The sequence below is a fragment of the Panthera pardus genome, unplaced genomic scaffold, assembly GCF_024362965.1.
Source record: "Panthera pardus isolate Hobbes unplaced genomic scaffold, ASM2436296v1 HiC_scaffold_4, whole genome shotgun sequence".
Classification (NCBI taxonomy): Eukaryota; Metazoa; Chordata; class Mammalia; order Carnivora; family Felidae; genus Panthera; species Panthera pardus.
The window spans coordinates 8,439,463-8,456,634 of NW_026526969.1; positions in this window are offsets into that span (position 1 = coordinate 8,439,463).

The window sequence follows — 17,172 nt, forward strand, 5'->3', positions numbered from 1 at the left end:
GCTGGCCAGCCTGGGGAGAACACCCCTCCCTCCTCTTGGCCTCATTCCAGTGGCCAGAGGGCACGGAGCGTGCCATGTGATTGTCTGGGTTTTGACTGTCTAGGACATGAGCACGCAGAGGACTCCCTTCCGTTTTTCCCTCTTCCCTGCCAGGTGCGCGCCCGCCTGCTGGTCGATGATACACAGCTGACTCTCCCACGTGTCCAGACTCTTAAGATGCCCTCGAGGCTCTCTTTTGTGCCAACAGCCGTGTCTGGAGGGGGTTTGGGTGTGCTGGATGGGGTGATGGTGATGGAGGCTGAAAGAAACCAGGGGTTGACAGGGTAAAGACTTGGCAAGGCAGTAGGAGCCCAATGTGTAAGTTTCATTTCTTTAAGCTGCCTTCTGTGCCTGGGGAGAATTATACCTTATCCTTTTCTCGAGACACAGACACCTGGGGGGTGGTGCTGGGGCGGCCATGGAGAGTCAGTTCGTGGCGGGTTTGTGGGGTGTGCTTCCAGGACACCGGGCTTGGGGATGGAAGACTAACCAAACAATTCTGCAGAGGGTGGGAATCGGCCAGAGACTGGTGCGTGGGACTGCACCTGGGGGCTTGGCAGGGTCAGGTCACGTGCCCAGGATGTTGTGGACAGAGGGGTGGCTGGGTGGGGAGATGATGCACTTGACCCTGGGCTCCACACGCTGTCTCGCTTTGTGTAGGTGGTGGGGTTCAAGTGAGAGTATCCATGGAGACAGCGGATAGCAGAATCACAGGAAGTTTAAGTGGGTGGAAGCATCGGGATATTTGTTTTGGATTTTTTCAGTAAGCAGATACCAAGGGCAACCACAGCTGGACGGCTTTCCCACTTTTTACTCTGCCTCTGCCTGTGTTTTCTCTGTTGCCCCTAGGAGTCAGGTGGGGAGGGGGTGGCAGGGAAAAAAGGGGAAACCTCGGTCGGAAAGTTAGGATCACCCACTCTTTTCAAGTACAGGACTGTTCCCGTGTAACTGCTTCTTGTTTATGTCCTTTTCTTTTCTTGGTCTCGTTTGGACTCTCTGAGACAGTGGTTAAGCATGAGAAGGCGGTTACTTCTGATCTCTTTCAAGTGGAGAAGACAGAAGTGAAGCCCCCAACCCATCTCCTACCCCCCAGAAATGCCCCCAGTGCCCTGCCCTCTACCTCTGGGGCTCAAGGGGGATGGGGACATGGGCATCCAGGTTGGGAGTGCCAAGCCCCAAGTTAGAAGGGCAGTGGGTCGAGACCTGGCTGAAAGGGGCTCCCTTGAGGTGCCCCACTGCCCATCCTCTCCAGCCACTTCAGCTGACCCTCCTTCCCTTCTTTCGTTGGCCATCCAAGAACCATTGTCCTGGACCTGATGGTTGATCCTGATGCCATTCCAGAAAAGACGCTCTGTTCCCAGGCATGGAAGGGAGCAGCTCTATGTCCTGTTGGGGAGAAAGGGGACATGATTTATGTTGAAAACACAAAGGGCTGACTTAATCAGGGTTTTTTCCAAAACTGGGGGGAACGTGTAGGTATCTGGTGGGTGTAGATTAGAAACTGAGGCAAGGCCCGGTGTAACTGGGTCCCATGCTGGGGTTTCTGACTCTTCCTTTGACTTTCTCATGAGCTAGGGCCGCTGGATGATCTAAGCCCAGACGTGACCGTGACCGTGGTGCCTGTTGCTCCTCTGTGTGTTAAGGCCTTGCTTCCACCCTGTCTGCCCTCTGGAGACCTTCCACACATCACAGTGTAGCTGGATCGCCCCGCCACCCCCCAGACAGACTTCCCTGCGACACCCTTCTCAGAATCCAGCCTGATTCAAGGGGCCACATCACTTTCCCTCCTTCCCCCGAACCCCAAACAAAGCCTGGATCCAATCACCTTGCTCACCCAATCACAAACAGCAGAAAGAGAAAAGTCCCTGCTTTTGAAATTGCTGGATCTCTGATTCCCAGAGAGTCAGAGATAAGAGGATGAGTTACAAGACTGTGGATTTCTGGGGAAGTTTCAGTTCCAGCTAGTTGGGAAAGATGTTTCCATCTGTCCGCTAGCAGGTGGTTCATGACTAGACCAGACTCACGCTTTCCGTGACTGTCCCCCCACCCCATGCCCATGGGCCCTGGCAGCCCTGGTTCTCTGTGGGCCTATCTTCCCTTCAATCCTCCACCTCCTGTCCTTCAGCTGCCCTCTTTGCCTACTCCCTTCTCTTCCTTTTTGCTCTCCCAGCACCACTACCTACTTTCTTTTTCACTTTCCCTTTCTCTCTCCTAGACTTCCTTTTCTTGACTTCTCTGTTCAACCCATGGTCAACTGGTCTACTCCACTAGCCTCAGCCAGCCAGGGGACGTCTCTCCCACTTTCCCTCTCTCTCTTCCGCTCTCTCTGACTCAGTCCCCCTTCCCTGGCTTCCCCTCTTGAAGAAGCCCTTTTACAGTCAAATGCTCTGCTCCAAGTCTTCCTGCAGGGCGGAGAGCACCGTCCCCTATCAGTTACACAGGCTCCCTGGAATGTTGGAGCTGGCCTCCTGATTCTTGGTGATTTCACTGGGAGAGCTGGGGGTGGGAGCAGAACAGGGTCCTACTAACTCACAGCACTATTTCTGGCCTGGTTGCTCTCCAAACAACACAACACCAAAAATAGCCTGTGTTTAGGCTGGGCTGGCTCTGCCCCTCTCGTAGGAGTGAGCTGGGGTGAGTGCCCTGTGTCCCTTCCTGCCTATCCTTGCTTAAGATCTTGACCCTGGAACCCAGACAGACACGGGCCACCTTGGCCCGTCCAGGGTCTCTCCTCACACTGGTACCATGCCCAGCGTGTCTCCCCTTCCTCTGCCTGCATAACCACCTCCATCTCCCTTCCCCAACCACCGACAGCCTTCTCTCCTTAAATGCCTGTAACATGACAGCTTGAGGAAGGCAGAGGAAAGCCCCCAACCCATCTCCTTCCCCCAGTCTCAGCCCCACTTGTCCACGGTTGCTTTTTTTCTGCAATTATATCCCTGCGTTTCAGAGCAGGAGGGTCTGAAGAACCATTTAATGCAGCCCTTCGAATTTGCAGGCATGGGCCCTGAGGTCCACAGAGGCCGCATGATGTGTTTGAGTCCACACGGTGCCATCTGGTGAGGGGGAACAGTGGTCACTGCAGTGGATGGACCCGCCTGGTCCCAGATCTGACCTTGCTGGTCATGTGTCTTTAGGTAAAACTTAACTTTCGGGTGCTTTGGTTTTCCGTTTTGCAGCTAGGTGCAGATGACAATTTATAGGTAGGTTGAGAATGATCCCCATCCCTCAAGGTTGTTGGGGTTACATGAAATATTGTCCCCAAGTGTCTGACATGTTCTAGGCTCTCACTAAGTGGTGGCCACTCTTGGTCGGGAAGGAGCCAGAACAGGAACCCAGATGGCTTGAGCTGTTAATTTCAATACAATGTGAGTTCCTTGATGTGGGTGTTCTTTTCACTTCCCTTGGCCTGTACTGAGTGTTGACATCAAATGCCTGGGGCCCCGGGTGGCCGGTGACAGGAGAGAATGGCTACCAGCCCCTCTTGTCCACTTCAGGCCGGATCTTCTCATTTCTACCCCCTGCCTGGTGTGCTCCACTGGCTGATGGGCAGATTTTGATCTTAGGGAGATCTTCCTTTGTGGGCTCTGTTTGCATGTGGACTTCACTGACATCTGACACTTGTGTCCCAATCCCTCGAGCATACCAGGAAGGAGGGGGGCTTGTTTTAGAAAAAGGTAAAAACCAAACTGAGTTTGACCTGTTTTCTTGGTCCTGGCCCACTGGACCCACTCTCTGCCACCCACGTCCACTATCTCTTGTTGAGTCTCCATAACTCTTTACCCATTGCACATACTTTCCCAATCTCAACGGTCCTGTGTGTACTTACTAAACTCACTGTGCTGTCGCCACGCCTCGTTTATTTTTATGTCCTGGGGTGCCCCTTGGAGGCTCTCTCATAATGTCAGAGTTCAGTAAGCATTAAAGACCCCCCCTACCCCCTAGGCAAGAATGAGCCTTCTCTCTTGGGGGAAAGAAGCAGAGAGAGTAAATGGGACCCACTGTGGCCACAAGGGGAAGTTTAACGGGCCGGGAAGGGTGGGATGTGCAATTTTTTGGGTAGCTGTGACCACAGAGTCTGATGGTGTCAGCCAGAACGAGGCGCCTGTGGGGCGCCCCAGGGACACCCCAGGGCCACCTTCCATTTCTCTTTACTCACGAATGTGGATTGTCCAACTCTGATTCACTTTTTTTATCTTTACCAGAACTTGTTCCTCATTCTCTGAATTCCTGAATCTCCCTTTGTAACTTTCTCTGGAACACATCCTGTCTTTTTTTACCCTGGCTGTTGCGTGAATCTTGGCTTCCCCAAAATGGCCAAATATTTGTTGACAATGAATGCTCAATGGTGTGACCTAGAGACATATACACTTCTCTCTCCCCGAGAGAACAGACACAGGGACAGAAGCAGAAGATCAACGAACATGCGACAATTAGATTAAAACTTAAAACTTCCTGCATGTTAAGTTGCGAGACTTGGGCTTGAGGGTGGAAGGAAGGCTTCCCAGAAGCAGAGGGACGGTGCTGGGTTATGAGGGAGAGGCAGCGTGGCCTTGGCAGAGAAATGGGGATGGGGTGGGCCCAGGAGGTGCAGAGCTGTGTGGGGGAAGGGAAGAAAACGTGCCCATCGTCTCTCTGCATCTTCATCTCCAGGGAACAACTTCTCTTCTGGCTGAGGCTTCTCGTCTCTGACTTGTTCTCTTGTCGGCTTTTGTGTTGCAGGCCTCTGCTTTTCCATCTCCTCAAAACAGATATCCTTGCTCTAGTCTGGATCCTGGCCCTGGGCACCGCTGTTTTACTGAGCAAATGCCCAGAAAGACAGTGACCCCGGGTCAGTGGGGGACCTGTGGGTGGCGGAGGTCCCAGGGATGAAGCAGCCTGAATGATGCAGTACAGATGGAATTTGCCACTGGAGAGTCAGGGGCCCCTCGAGTCACTGACCATTCCTTCTCCCTCACTTCCTTGCCATATGGAAGCAGGCTCTACTGTGTGTCTTTCCATCTGAGTCAGCCTGGGCTACTTGGTGAGCAGCTGGCCTGATGAACGCTAATGCATTCAGGCTGCTAGTGTGCTTCTTGGATTTGCCAGAGCCCAGATATGCCAGGTTATATACCATAACTTTTCCCAGGATTCCAAGCTGTAAGGGCCGGGGAGGGCGGGTATGGCGTGTCTGCTCTCAACACAGGACTCTGAGGGTCATCAGTGCGCCCACGCAGTCCCGGGTCTGGTTATCATTCTTCCTTCCCAGAGCCTCCCTAAGACTGACACCATGGCTTGGAACAAGATGCTTTGCATAGAAAGAGGCAGATGTGGCCCGAGGACCAGCGGGAACCTCTGGGCAGCTTCCTTTGTTCCCCTGAGCCTGTTTTCTCTGGAGAGAAAATGTTGCCATTTTCATGATAGTGTAGTTAGGATTTCAAAGGACAGCACGGATGAAATGACCGAGTGCATCTATCTCTACAGAGAAAGTGACCTGTAGGTTTCAGTTGACTTTATTATTATTTTTTTTAATTTAGTTTTTGGGGGAGAGCACAAGCGGGAGAGGGGCAGATGGAGGGGGACAGAGTATCTGAAGCAGACTCTGTGCTGACAGGTTGACAGCAGCAAGCCCGATGTGGGGCTCGAACTCACAAACTGTGAGATCATGACCTGAGCCGAAGTCGGATGCTCAACCGACTGGGCCACCCAGGTGCCCCTGTCTCAGTTGACTTTAAAACTTGCATTCTTCTTCTTTTCTTTTCTTTTTTTTCCCCCTGTGCTTCCTCTCAAGGGCCCCTTGGTTTCCTGAGGGTAGACTGGGTTCCTGTGCCAGAGGGGGCTAGCTAATCAGGTCCTCGGGTAAGGGATCCCAGAAGCTCAATGGTGGGGCTGGACAGGGCCTCCACCAGGACAAGGAAGGCCACCAAGGGTTCTGGCCCACATATGTCACTGGCAGGAGAGGACCAGGCTTCCTGTGAATGCCGGACAAAAGTATTGTCACCATGTTAAGAACTTGGGGACACCTGGGTGGTTCAGTTGGTTGGGCGTTGAACTCTTGATTTCCGTTCAGGGGATCGAGCCCCACATTGGGCTCTGCACTGCCTGTGCAGATCCTGCTTGGGATTCTCTCTCTCCCTCTCTCCTGCCCCTCCCCGTGCTCGCTCTCTTTCTCCACATAAATACACTTAAAAAGACAAAAAAAAAAAAAAAAGAACTTGGATCTGAAGCAGGTGCTCCAGGCCAGCGGTGCCTGCTGTCCATCCTGTTCTGGGACCCAGAATTATAACATGCCCTTCTCTTGAGTCCCTTGCCTGGGGGGCCTTGCTGTGCCCCCACAAATGTGTCAAGAAGTATTAGGACTGTGAGTAAAGGCTGATGCAGGCAGAGCAAATAACTTATTCACATGGCAGCGTGGGGGTGCTGGGGGAGGGAGCCCAGATGGCAACGTGAGGCAGTTCAGGCCTGAGAAGGGCTCCGGGGTGGGGGGCAGGGCAGGCTAACCTGGGGGATATTTAACACCCCAGGAATCAGACTTAGGCTCTTTCCTGGAGCTGCCATGCTGGCTGGGGTCTAGGGCAGGAAAGGGGAAGCATGAGCCACCCCCACCCGCACCTGCCCCTTCTCCCGACCTTGTGCAGCTGCATGGGAAGTGCCATGGGCAGGGCGGTTGGCACAAGTGGGGCAGTCTTGCCTGTCATGTCCACTATCCACCCCCTGCCCCATGACCACAGTGGAGACTGGCCTCAGTCTTGGCCTATCTGGGCTCCTTGGCTTCCTTAGAGCCAGAGCGGGTCCTGCACCAGATCTAAGGAGAAACTGATCAGGGATCATGAAGTTCCAGCTTGTAAGGTTTGTCCCCATCTGTGGGAAACCTCCTCATGTATCCGCCCCAGGCTTGCTCACTGAGCTCACACTGCCCACCACCAGGCAGGGTAGGGCTTGCCCACCCACAGTGGACACACCGCCCACCACGGACGCTCTGCAGGCCCCACGGAAGAGGCCTGAGGCCCTGACCAAGGAGGAGTGTCAGCTTCCCACTTCCTGCTTCCCACTTTGCTGTCTTCGGCCCCTGTCCTCTCCATGAATGGTCGAGGTCCTGGCCAGTGGCCAGCACTGTCTGGACAGGAGGAAACCAGGATGTGAGGTCTGGCGATGGTGGTGGCGGCGGGAGTAACACAGAACACTGAGTCCTCAAGAGCAGAAATTCCACCGGAAAGAAAACAATGCGCTGAAGACAGTCACCCTCTGGGGAGCATGGGGGCAAGGAAAGGGACGGGGCCTTCCGGCCCCAATCAGGTAAACAACCCTCAGCCTAGGGAAGCCCTGTCATGAACTGTCTTCCAGATATGAATGCTGGCATGGAAGGCTGGAGGCCTGGGTCCTGCTTCGGGACAACTGGGAGAAATGGTCCTCTGCACCCTCTCTGGCCTTCTAAGGCAGATGAGCTCCTACAAGGGAAAAACAGGGTCTCCTGCCAAGGTCAGGAGGATCGTAGGGAGGCCAAAGGCAGAACTGAAGGAGCATCTGGCGAAGAAGGCCAGTCATGCTGGGGCTGGGATCACCCCGGCCCCAAATGGCCAGTCGGCTGCCAGAAACCAAGTCAAAGGCAAGTCTAGGTTCTAGGATAGGATTTGCGGAGGTTGGAGCCTCGGAGCACTCCATTTGGGATGAAGGCGGTCGGGCCAGTCCAGTGTGGAGGCCAGCCTAGGGCTCCCCACTGTGTGCAGGGCTAGAGGTGAGAGGTTCCTTCCTCTTTCGGAGCTCAGAAGAAGCAAACATTGGAAGCGACAGAAAGAAACACCCAACCGGGGCTGCAGTGCCCCCAGGATGCATCCCAGCCTCCCACACTGGGAAGGCCGGGGATGCTGAGACTTCAAAAACTCGTGCCAGGCTGTCTGGATTTGTGGTTGCCCCTGTCTATTTCTTTAGGCAGTTTCTTTTCTTTTTTAAATGTTTTATTTATTTATTCTTGATAGGGGGAAAGAGAGCGCGAGTCAGGGAGGGACAGAGCGAGAGATGGAGACAGAGGATCCGAAGCAGGCTCTGCACTGAGAGCAGTGAGCCCGCTGCAGGGTTAGAACCCAGAAACCATGAGGTCACGGCCTGAGCCCAAGTCATCCGCTCAACCAACCAAGCCCCGCAGGTGCCCCTATTTAGGCAGCTGCCGATCTGCACATCTCTTCATTCCTAAAGTGCTGGGTCTGCATGCCTTTTCTTCAGAGTTGCAGGGAAGAGTCCCCTTTCCCCGAACTGCCGCGGTCCCAGTGGCTAAAGTGTGCAGAGAAGTTGCTGTCTGCCAGGCCCTGCTGTCCTCTCATTACCTGCGTTCGTTCTCATCTGGCTCAGAGATTGGGGATGACGCTGTCCCATTCTACAGATGAGGAAACCGCCACAGAGATGGGTTGGATCTCTTGCTCCAGGCCCCTCAGCTAATGAGAGGAGCTGGCTCCAGCACGCCCTGCCTCCGTTCTGTTTTTCGGCGCCACAGCTGTCCCCGTGGTGTCCCCTGCAGGCCTGTGCCCCTAACCCCCTGACCCAGGATAGGGCCCGGCTCCGCCCTCACTATATCCCACGGCTCCCCTTCCCATCCCTGACTCCTTCCTTCAGAACCTTCCTGTCCTCTGAGCAAGGAACTGATTCTGGCTCAAGCCGTGTTGATTGACCGTTTCATACCCTCGAAGGCCACGCTCGCTTGGGAGTTGTGACATTCTGTGCTTCATCCAGTGGCTCTCGTCCCCAGCTTCACATTAGGTTTACCCAGGAGCTTTCAAAAAGCCGTGAGAGCCGGGCCCATCGCTGATGATTCGAGTCTCGAATCAGAATCCCAGGATGCTGGTTTGGTTTGGCCTTTGCTGGCTCCCCTTTGGGATTGAGATTGCAGCCTTAGACCACCGCGGCCAGGGGTGGGGAATTTCAGACCCGTGTGCTTTCCCCCACCCCCACCCCCCAGGTGGCTTTTGGAGACAGGGATCTCATCGCCCCAGAAAGAATCTACCGGAGGCCCTGAGCCCGGGTTGCCTGGTGACGGAGCACACTGCCCTTTGACCCATAGGCTCGGTTAGCAGTTTCTGTGCCCTGTTCACGTTTGTGGGCTGGTTATCTGTGGACCTTGGACTGCAGGCTCGACTTTGAGATGGGTGGAGAAGGCAGAGAGGACATGAGAAGCTGGTCAGGGCACGGAGGCACTGTCCTCACCTTCAGAGCCAGAGAAGCCAGAACCGGCCTCGAATGCCTCAGGAGAGGTACCCGTGAAATGCTCGGGAGGCCCCTGTGGGAGCGGGCCTGTGAGCTAGACCTGAAAGAATGATCTGCAAGCATTTGCAGAGAACTGCTTTTATTGCTTTTTCTGTCCGCGGGGCGGGGCGTGTAAAGGTGCTGGGGCCGAGGATGAGGGTCTGGCCCTGGAGGGCCTTAGGGCCCTGTTCCGGTAGAAAGACAGACAGCTGTAAAGACAAGGAGTTCCAAGGAGGGGTGTGCCAAATGCCTCTTGAGTAACACGGGAGATCAGGCATCCAGCCAAGGGATGTCTGAGGCCTGGGGGCAGGCAGGAAGAGTGCAGGGACCCGACCTTTGGGATAAGGCCGAGAGGCTTGGTGGAGAGGATGCGGACATGTCAGGCTGGAGAAGCAGAATCATGTGGGGAGAAGGGCCCGAGAAGGAAGGAGCCCAAAGAGCAGCCAAGGGATTTGCCCTGTGTGTAGGAGCCCGGCACTCTGCTCCTTGCTCGTCACCCACTCGCCCAGACCTGCTCTCTTAGTCAGTCCCCGTGCTGGGTGCTCCTGCCCCTGCAGCTCTGGGGTGGTGATGAGGCCCCCGTTATTCACGGCCCAGACCGACAGCTGGCTCCCTCAGGCACACTCCCTCTTTCCCAGGGTGCAGCCCCAGCCTGCCAGCTCACCTCCCTATAGGGCTGGCCAGACGGCCTCTGTCGGTCTTGCCACGGTCGTCAGGAGCTCGGGGCCATGCGGGTGGACACCCCTCCCTCCTTCCTCCTGAGCCCTCAGCCCTGCACCGGCCAGCTCTGTCAAAGGATATGGCGGTCTGAGGAAGCAGAAGGGCAGTCTTCTCTTTTCCAAGGTCTAGACCCTTCCAGTGGAATGACAGCGGGGCCAACAGGAGAGCTTTAGGGTCCAGGAAAGCTGGGGGGGGGGGACCTTCTTATTCTGAGCTCCTGTTTTAATTTTTAAAAAATATTTTCTTTATTTTTGAGAGAGAGAGAGAGAGAGAGAGCACGCGCACAATAGCAAGTGCAAGCGGGGAGCCAGTCCCTCTCTAGACGGGGAGACAGAATCCCAAGCAGGCTCTACACTGACAGCACAGAGCCCAATGTGGGACTGAGAGATCACGAAGTGGGATACTCAACTGACTAAGCCACTCAGGCGCCCCATGCGGAGAATTTATTTATTTTTTTAAATGTTTATTTATTTTTGAAGGAAAGAGAGACAGAAGATCCGAAGTGGGCTCTCCGCTTTCAGCGCAGAGCCCGATGCGGGCCTCAAACTCACGAACCGTGAGATCATGACCTGAGCTGAAGTGGGACGCTAAACCAACTGAGCCACCCAGGCGCCCCCTGGGCTCCTGTTTTAGACGAGCGCCAACAGACCCCGTTCTGCTCTGAGTGTATCAAGTAGACCTAAACCCCCAGGATGGGCTCAGGGGACCTGTGTCCTCAAGTGCTTATCCTTTCAGGAAATGGCGGGTCCCCCTCTGTTTTGTTCTTGTCTGCCTGTGGCAGCGGCTTACCCGGGGAAATGGGGCTAAGGTGGGAGCTGAGCCCAGACGGAAAGCCCCTGACTCGGGAACTCCCTGTTATCATTTCTGCGAACCCCAAGGGACTGTAGGTAAGGGGAAGGACGTCTTGTTGTGTCTGGCACACGGGCCTGGTTTCCGGGCTGAATCAGGCACATCGTCAGCGCAGCAGGTGGAAGGCGCGGGTCTGTCACTCCTGGTCTGGGGCCGAGGTTCCCCGCCCTTCTGCTCTGACAGGGCTTTCCTGCCAGTGGACCATTAACTCAGCAGCTGGACAGGAGTGTGTGTTTATGTGTGTGGGGGTCCTGGTATATGTGCCAGGTCTGTGTTAATTGCCGGGCCTCCTGACGCCTCCCGGGCTTCTCAACAAACCCAGTTCGTGTGTGGGGAAGATGAGCAAGAACAGTGTGGGTGAAAGAGGGAAAGTGGGAAGGCAGTCATAACGGCGGGGACAGGATGTCCATCTGCCATATCTATCCCCTCCATCTACGCTGCCTGATTTCTGGTTTTCCCACCCATCTCTGGCCTCTAGAATGTTCCACACACCCCCTGCTGTTCATATGCAAATCAGCTCTTCACGGAGCCTCCCAAGGGGGCTTGGATCCTACCTTTTCCCCAAAGCCATTCCAGCATCCTGCAGGCCATCCTAAGCTGTTTCTCCTTTGAACTTGAACACTCTTATGATCAGACACACCATTCAGCATTGGAGGGTTCTTCATCTGTACCACATATGTTCATTTTGTTCTCCCTACTGGGTCGTGTGCCATTTAGAGGTAGGAAATGTTTGGGTCTGTGCTTTCCTCCTCTGCCCCTTAATACTGCCCCACGTGGGCAGGACTTGGGCCTGACAGCCAAGTACCTTGAAGTTAACATTGCCTTTGGAGAATCCAATTAGGAAGAAACCCGGTTTAGGAGAGGATATTAGCCCTCTGTAGAAATTACCTAGGAGACTGTCTGTCTGTAAATATCCCAAATCCAATTAAGGAGACCTGGGTGAAACCTCAGAAGAGCAGATAAGATTGCAATTGATTTTAGGGACCTAACTGCATTGTCTTCTGCCTGAGGGAAAATGCCAACAGAGGAGAGAGTTCCTTCTCATTATAAATGGGGGATCCAAGGAGATCCAGCTTGGGGCCGGGTCTCTAGGCTGTGCAGGACAGCCTAAAACCTCAGGGGGCCGGGCCCTGGGACTGGCTTATCCTGAGGTGGTGTGGACACCTCAGGTTATCATCCAGCCATTAAAATCATCCAAATGGCCTGGCCTCGTTCTAATTCCATCCTCAGCAGTTCCATTCTGAAGCCTCCAGGAGAGAGGTGCCCAGGTGCCTGGGGATAGTGGCTGTGTCGGTAAACTAACGAGCTGGCATTTGGTTCCTAACGCTACCCTTTGTGCGTCTTGTACGCACGCTTGACGTCAGTACGCCCCGAGATCGGTTTGTCCATGGTATGCACGTGTTAGTTGGAGAATCAAGTGCTGGGCTGTGATGTGATGAAACTCCACAGAGAAGTCACTTCATTTGGGTGACCAGCTACTTACCCCAGCTGGCCACGTCTTCCCTCCACATCTTTGTTCTTGCTGTTTGCGTTGGTAACTTAGAGGCAGGGCCCAGTAAATGCTTTCTGTATGGTGGGCTGATTGAGTGGTGGTGCATGGGGGTGGAAGGAAAAGAGCTCAGCCCGGGTGTTTTGTGCCCAGAAGGTGTGGGGAGAAGGCACGTGGTCCCAAGAGGTGAAGGCAGGAAGGAACCATGAACTCTGACTAGACATCCCCTATGTGCCAGACGCTGGCTGAGTGTGTTCATATTCTTTATCTCATTTATTCATTTGGGAGCCCCATGGGATAGCTCACTGCCTCCATTACACAGGCAAGGAACCAAGGTCCAGAGAGGTTAAGAAACCCATGCGGGTGTCCCCTGTTAGTGAGTGACAGAGCTGGGATAAAATGAGGCTGTCCTCACCCTGAATCCCTTTCTTGGAGGGAAAGACCCCAGAGGGAGAGCATATCACCTTCTGTGTTAGGAGAGGGGCTTGTGGGTGGAGAGGTGGACGGGGCATGGGGGCATTCCTGGAGAGCTCTGCACCTTGCCCACTCCCCCAGCACCTGCCCTTGGGAGGCCCTGTGGTCCTCGACTGAGGATTAAATGGTAGGAAATGATAGCCTCAGGGAAATTCCAGTCTTGCTTCTTTGATGGGGCGCATGCCTGCCTAGAAACATCCTAATGGCATGCCTACCGCCATGTGTTTATAAGACCACAGAGATACACCCCCTCTCTCATATCAACACCAGCGAGGATGCTTGGCTGCAGCCACAGGCAGGATCCCAGGTGTGAGGCGTGGTACTGCTTCCCCAACATCTGGACTCAGTTTCTCCCTGACAACCCCCAGTCTAGCTTCTGACTCCCGTGATGGCCCGTTTCCAGATGTTGCTTAGACATCCCAGCCTCCTTACCCTCGCTCTCTCACTGCCCTCCTGAGCCCTTGGAGGGAGGTGGAGGTGCTGTGTCTCCCTGAGCATGGACATGGGTGCCCTCAGGTGTCTGTAGGCTTCTCGCTGCTCCTGCTGTTCCTGGGTCTCCGTTCTTTTCCCCAGAGATCACTAGGAGCAAGGGGCTGGGCAGAGGCCAATGCCAGCTGCGGCCTGCCCGAGGCCAGCTCTCCATCATTCCCTGGGGAGGTGCCCTGCAGGAGGCCTTCTGGGGAAGCCACACCCGCTTCATGCCTTCCGGTGATATTTTTCTTTATCACTCTTCCTACTAATTTCCCACATGACCCCATCCCACCCCCAAAAGATATCTCTGCCCTGAAGCACAGCATCTCTTCAACTTCCAGACTCTTCCTGGCAGGAGAACCACAGAAGCTTAAGGGGATGCAGGGAAGGGGCCAGGAGAGTGAGGTAGGAGGTGAGGGGCCTGCAAAGCTGTCCTTGCCAGGAGACGTGTCTGGGAGCACTGGCCCCCTGGCGTAGGCAGAGGCCTTCTTGTGTTCTAGCCTACTTCCCAGCGGTAGGAAGTGCACAGAAAAGTGATCTGGGGGTTTCTGCCTTCCTTGAACTTGGGGCTGGGGAGCCTCCCACACAGTCTGAGGGACAGCAGGAAGGGGGGTGTTAGGGAGTGGGCTACAGGAACATTCCTGCCTCAACTCTGCAGGGCCTGGGTGGGCAGGGCCAGGCCTAGGTTCCCCAGTCCCCTTCTCTGCTCTCAGGCCTCTGCGGTTCTGCCAGGAAAAGTCTGGAAGCTGGGGTGCTGTGTTTCAGGGCAGAGATATCTTCTGGGGGTGGGACGGGATCATGTGGGAAGTTGGTAGGAAGAAGGATAAAGAAAAACATCAACCAGAAGGGATGAAGCGGGTGTGGCTTTCCTGGAAGGCCTGATGTGTGCAGTGCTTCCCCGGGGAGTGATAGAAAGCTGTCCCTAGGCAGACCACAGCTGGCGTTGGCCTCTGCCCAGCCCCTTGCCCAGCTCCTGGTGATCTTGTTCGTGTTACATAATCTCTAACCTCACCTTCCTCATTTTTAATCTCTCTTTTTTTTTAACGTTTATTTATTTTTGAGAGCGCCTGAGTGTGAACAGGGGAGGGGCAGAGAGAGAGGGAGACACAGAATCCGAAGCAGGCTCCGGGCTCTGTGCTGTCAGCACAGAGCCCTACGTGGGGCCCAAACCCATGAGCCATGAGATCATGATCAGAGCTGAAGTTGGGAGCTTAGTTGACTGAGCCACCCAGGCGCGCCTCACCTTCCTCATCTTTAAACCAGGGAAGACAGTAATACTACTTCCTAGAACTGTTAAGGGCACAAAATGAGATAATACATGTAAAATGGGGCCTGGTTCAGAGTAAATGCTCAATAGATACCATTCATTGATTGATTCATTCATTCATTCAGTATCTACTATACCCCAGGCACGTAGGTTAGATCAGTGCATGAAATAGACAAAATGCCTTCTGGGGCTTGCATCTTTCCAGGATAGCAACTGAGGGGGGGGAACACAAACAATAATCAATAAACAGGATAAACAATTAAGTGAACTAGCACCTTAGAAGGTTAAAGGAGTGGTGGGAAAAAGAAAAAGGACAGCACAGCGGGATTACTATCTTTCCCCCCCAGAATTTGGATAACTTCTATTCATGCCTCCCTTCTAAGGAGGAGGGATAATCGTCTCTTGCCCCAGGGCCTGTCCTCTCCTCCCAGGGCTTCCTCCGACCTTAGGGACGGTGACTAGGGTTTTAGCACAGATTCACTCATTTGTTCTTTCAACCAACAAATATTTACAGAACACCTGATCATGGAATGCTCCATGTGAATCAGAAGTTCTTGTCCTGAGGGTTTGGCAGGGGAGGAAAGAACTGTATGAATAATCGAGGTGAGAAAGTAACTGGGGTCACCAGACAAGAGTGCCCAGGCACTGGCGGGGAGGAGCGGGTCTGTGTGCCCTCCTGCTGACCTACAACCTCTGTGTCCCGGCCTCCCCCATAGGACTCGGGGGCCATTCTGTCTCCCTGTTGCTTTGGCTGTTTTCAGCTGGTAAGTTGATGGACTGTCCTGACCTGAGTGTTAAGGGGAGAGAAAATTTCTGAGGGGGAAGAGACGTTTTCTGAGTTAACCCTTGAGCAAAATCAAGAGCAGAGCGCCCCATTCCCTGGCCCTCAGCAGGAGGAGGGATGCTGTGACCATCTGTCTAGTCTCGTGCCCTGCCTGTGACATGTGCCCGCCTTCCCCAGCCCCTACAGTGGGGCCCCTGCTGCCCTTCTAGAGAGGCCGGCCTGACCCTGGCAGAGCAGTGAAGGGGAAAGAGGCTCCCAGAGTCTGTGGCCACAGTATCCTGCAGCAGACCCCAAGGCTGTGGGGAAAGGAGGCAGCCAGGCCTGCAGAAGAGGAGACCCAGGTCTGAGGGAGGAGTCTTGGCCACATGGCTAGGAACCCCAGGCCGTGTGTGTCTGACCACAGAGGCAGACGCTCCGCCTTGGGGTTTGGGGCCTGGAACAGGCCGTTCTCCCCACAGTTACTGCTCACATGGACCGCGGCAGCCTCTCCTGTGCCTGGCCCCCTCAGCTGCTGAGTCATGCTCCCCGGGGTTCACAGAGGCTCCGGTCCAAAGCCAGGCTGAGTCATTCGATGATGAATTGCGGAATTCTTTTTCAGGCTGTCACCGCGGCAGTGGTGGGCCCTGACTCCCACCCCCTGCTTCCCCACCAGGCCACTCAAAACATTGTCTCCTCCGCTGTCTTCTCTTCTCCGTCTTGCTCCCCCCCCACCCCGCCCCACCCCCCTGCAGTGAGCACTAGCCGCTGGGATGCTCAGAAGTATCTCTGAGTTTCCCTTCCTGTGTTAGATTCCAGTCCTATTATAGGGACAAGGGCCTGGTCTGTTAGCTCAGGAAGGAACCTCAGATCTCATTTCATTCGGCCGTCATTGACGAAGGAGAGAAGAGGAACATAGGCTTAGGATTCAGAGCTGGTTGGAAGGGCAGCTTCGGAGTCAGGATCCAAGAGCAAGCCTCGCCACCTTTGGTTTCCTTGTCTGTCAAATAATGCTAACGATTCCTACTCTGTAGGAGTTGAAGCTTCTGGAAGCCGATGGGTATGAAGCACAGGTGGGCGGGCACTCAGTAACTGCTATTCCATCTACTGTATTTGATGGGGAAGTCAGAGGTTGTGTGAGTTAGAAATAACAACTGGGGCGCCCGGGTGGCTCAGCCCATTAAGCGTCTGACTTTGGCTCTGGTCGTGATCTCACGGTTGGTGAGTTTGAGCCCAGCGTTGGGCTTGCTGCTGTCAGCACAGATCCTCTGGCTCCCTCTCCCTCTGCCCCGTGCCCGCTGTCTCTCTCTCCCTCTCTCAAAAATAAGCAAACATTAAAAAAAAGAGAGAGACAGAGAGAGAACATCTGAGGTCTCTCCCCTTCTGGTTCAGCACAGCTGGGGGCAGGAGCTCCCTCAGGGGCTTTGGAGACTAGGTCAGAGCGGGTAGGTTTGGCGAACAGGCACGTGTTCCGCCCAGCCCTGCAGGGCCCACCGTGCATGCTGGACGGTGCCCACAGCTGCTTGTTTGGTTCCTCCAAACCAGAAAACGAGCAGAGACCCACGCAGCCATTCCTCACCTGAGTGTGCCCACATGCAGTCCTGCTGAGCCAGGTCACCGGCTGGCTCCCACCGAGGCCTAGCCTGCAAGACACCTCTGCCCAGAGGGCCCTCTGTCTATAGGTGGCAGTGGCCGGGACTAGGTGGGACCTCCTGCAGTGTCCCCAAGGACGAGATGTTGGCATCTTTGGAGCTACAGCAGGGGTGGCCAGGATACCTTTGCTCTCTGGGCTTTGGCAGTTCCCCACAGCCATGAATCCATGTAAGAAAAGGTTCACATTTTTTTTTCAGAAGAATTTATTACGAAACGGAAGAAAAATACAGAGCACAC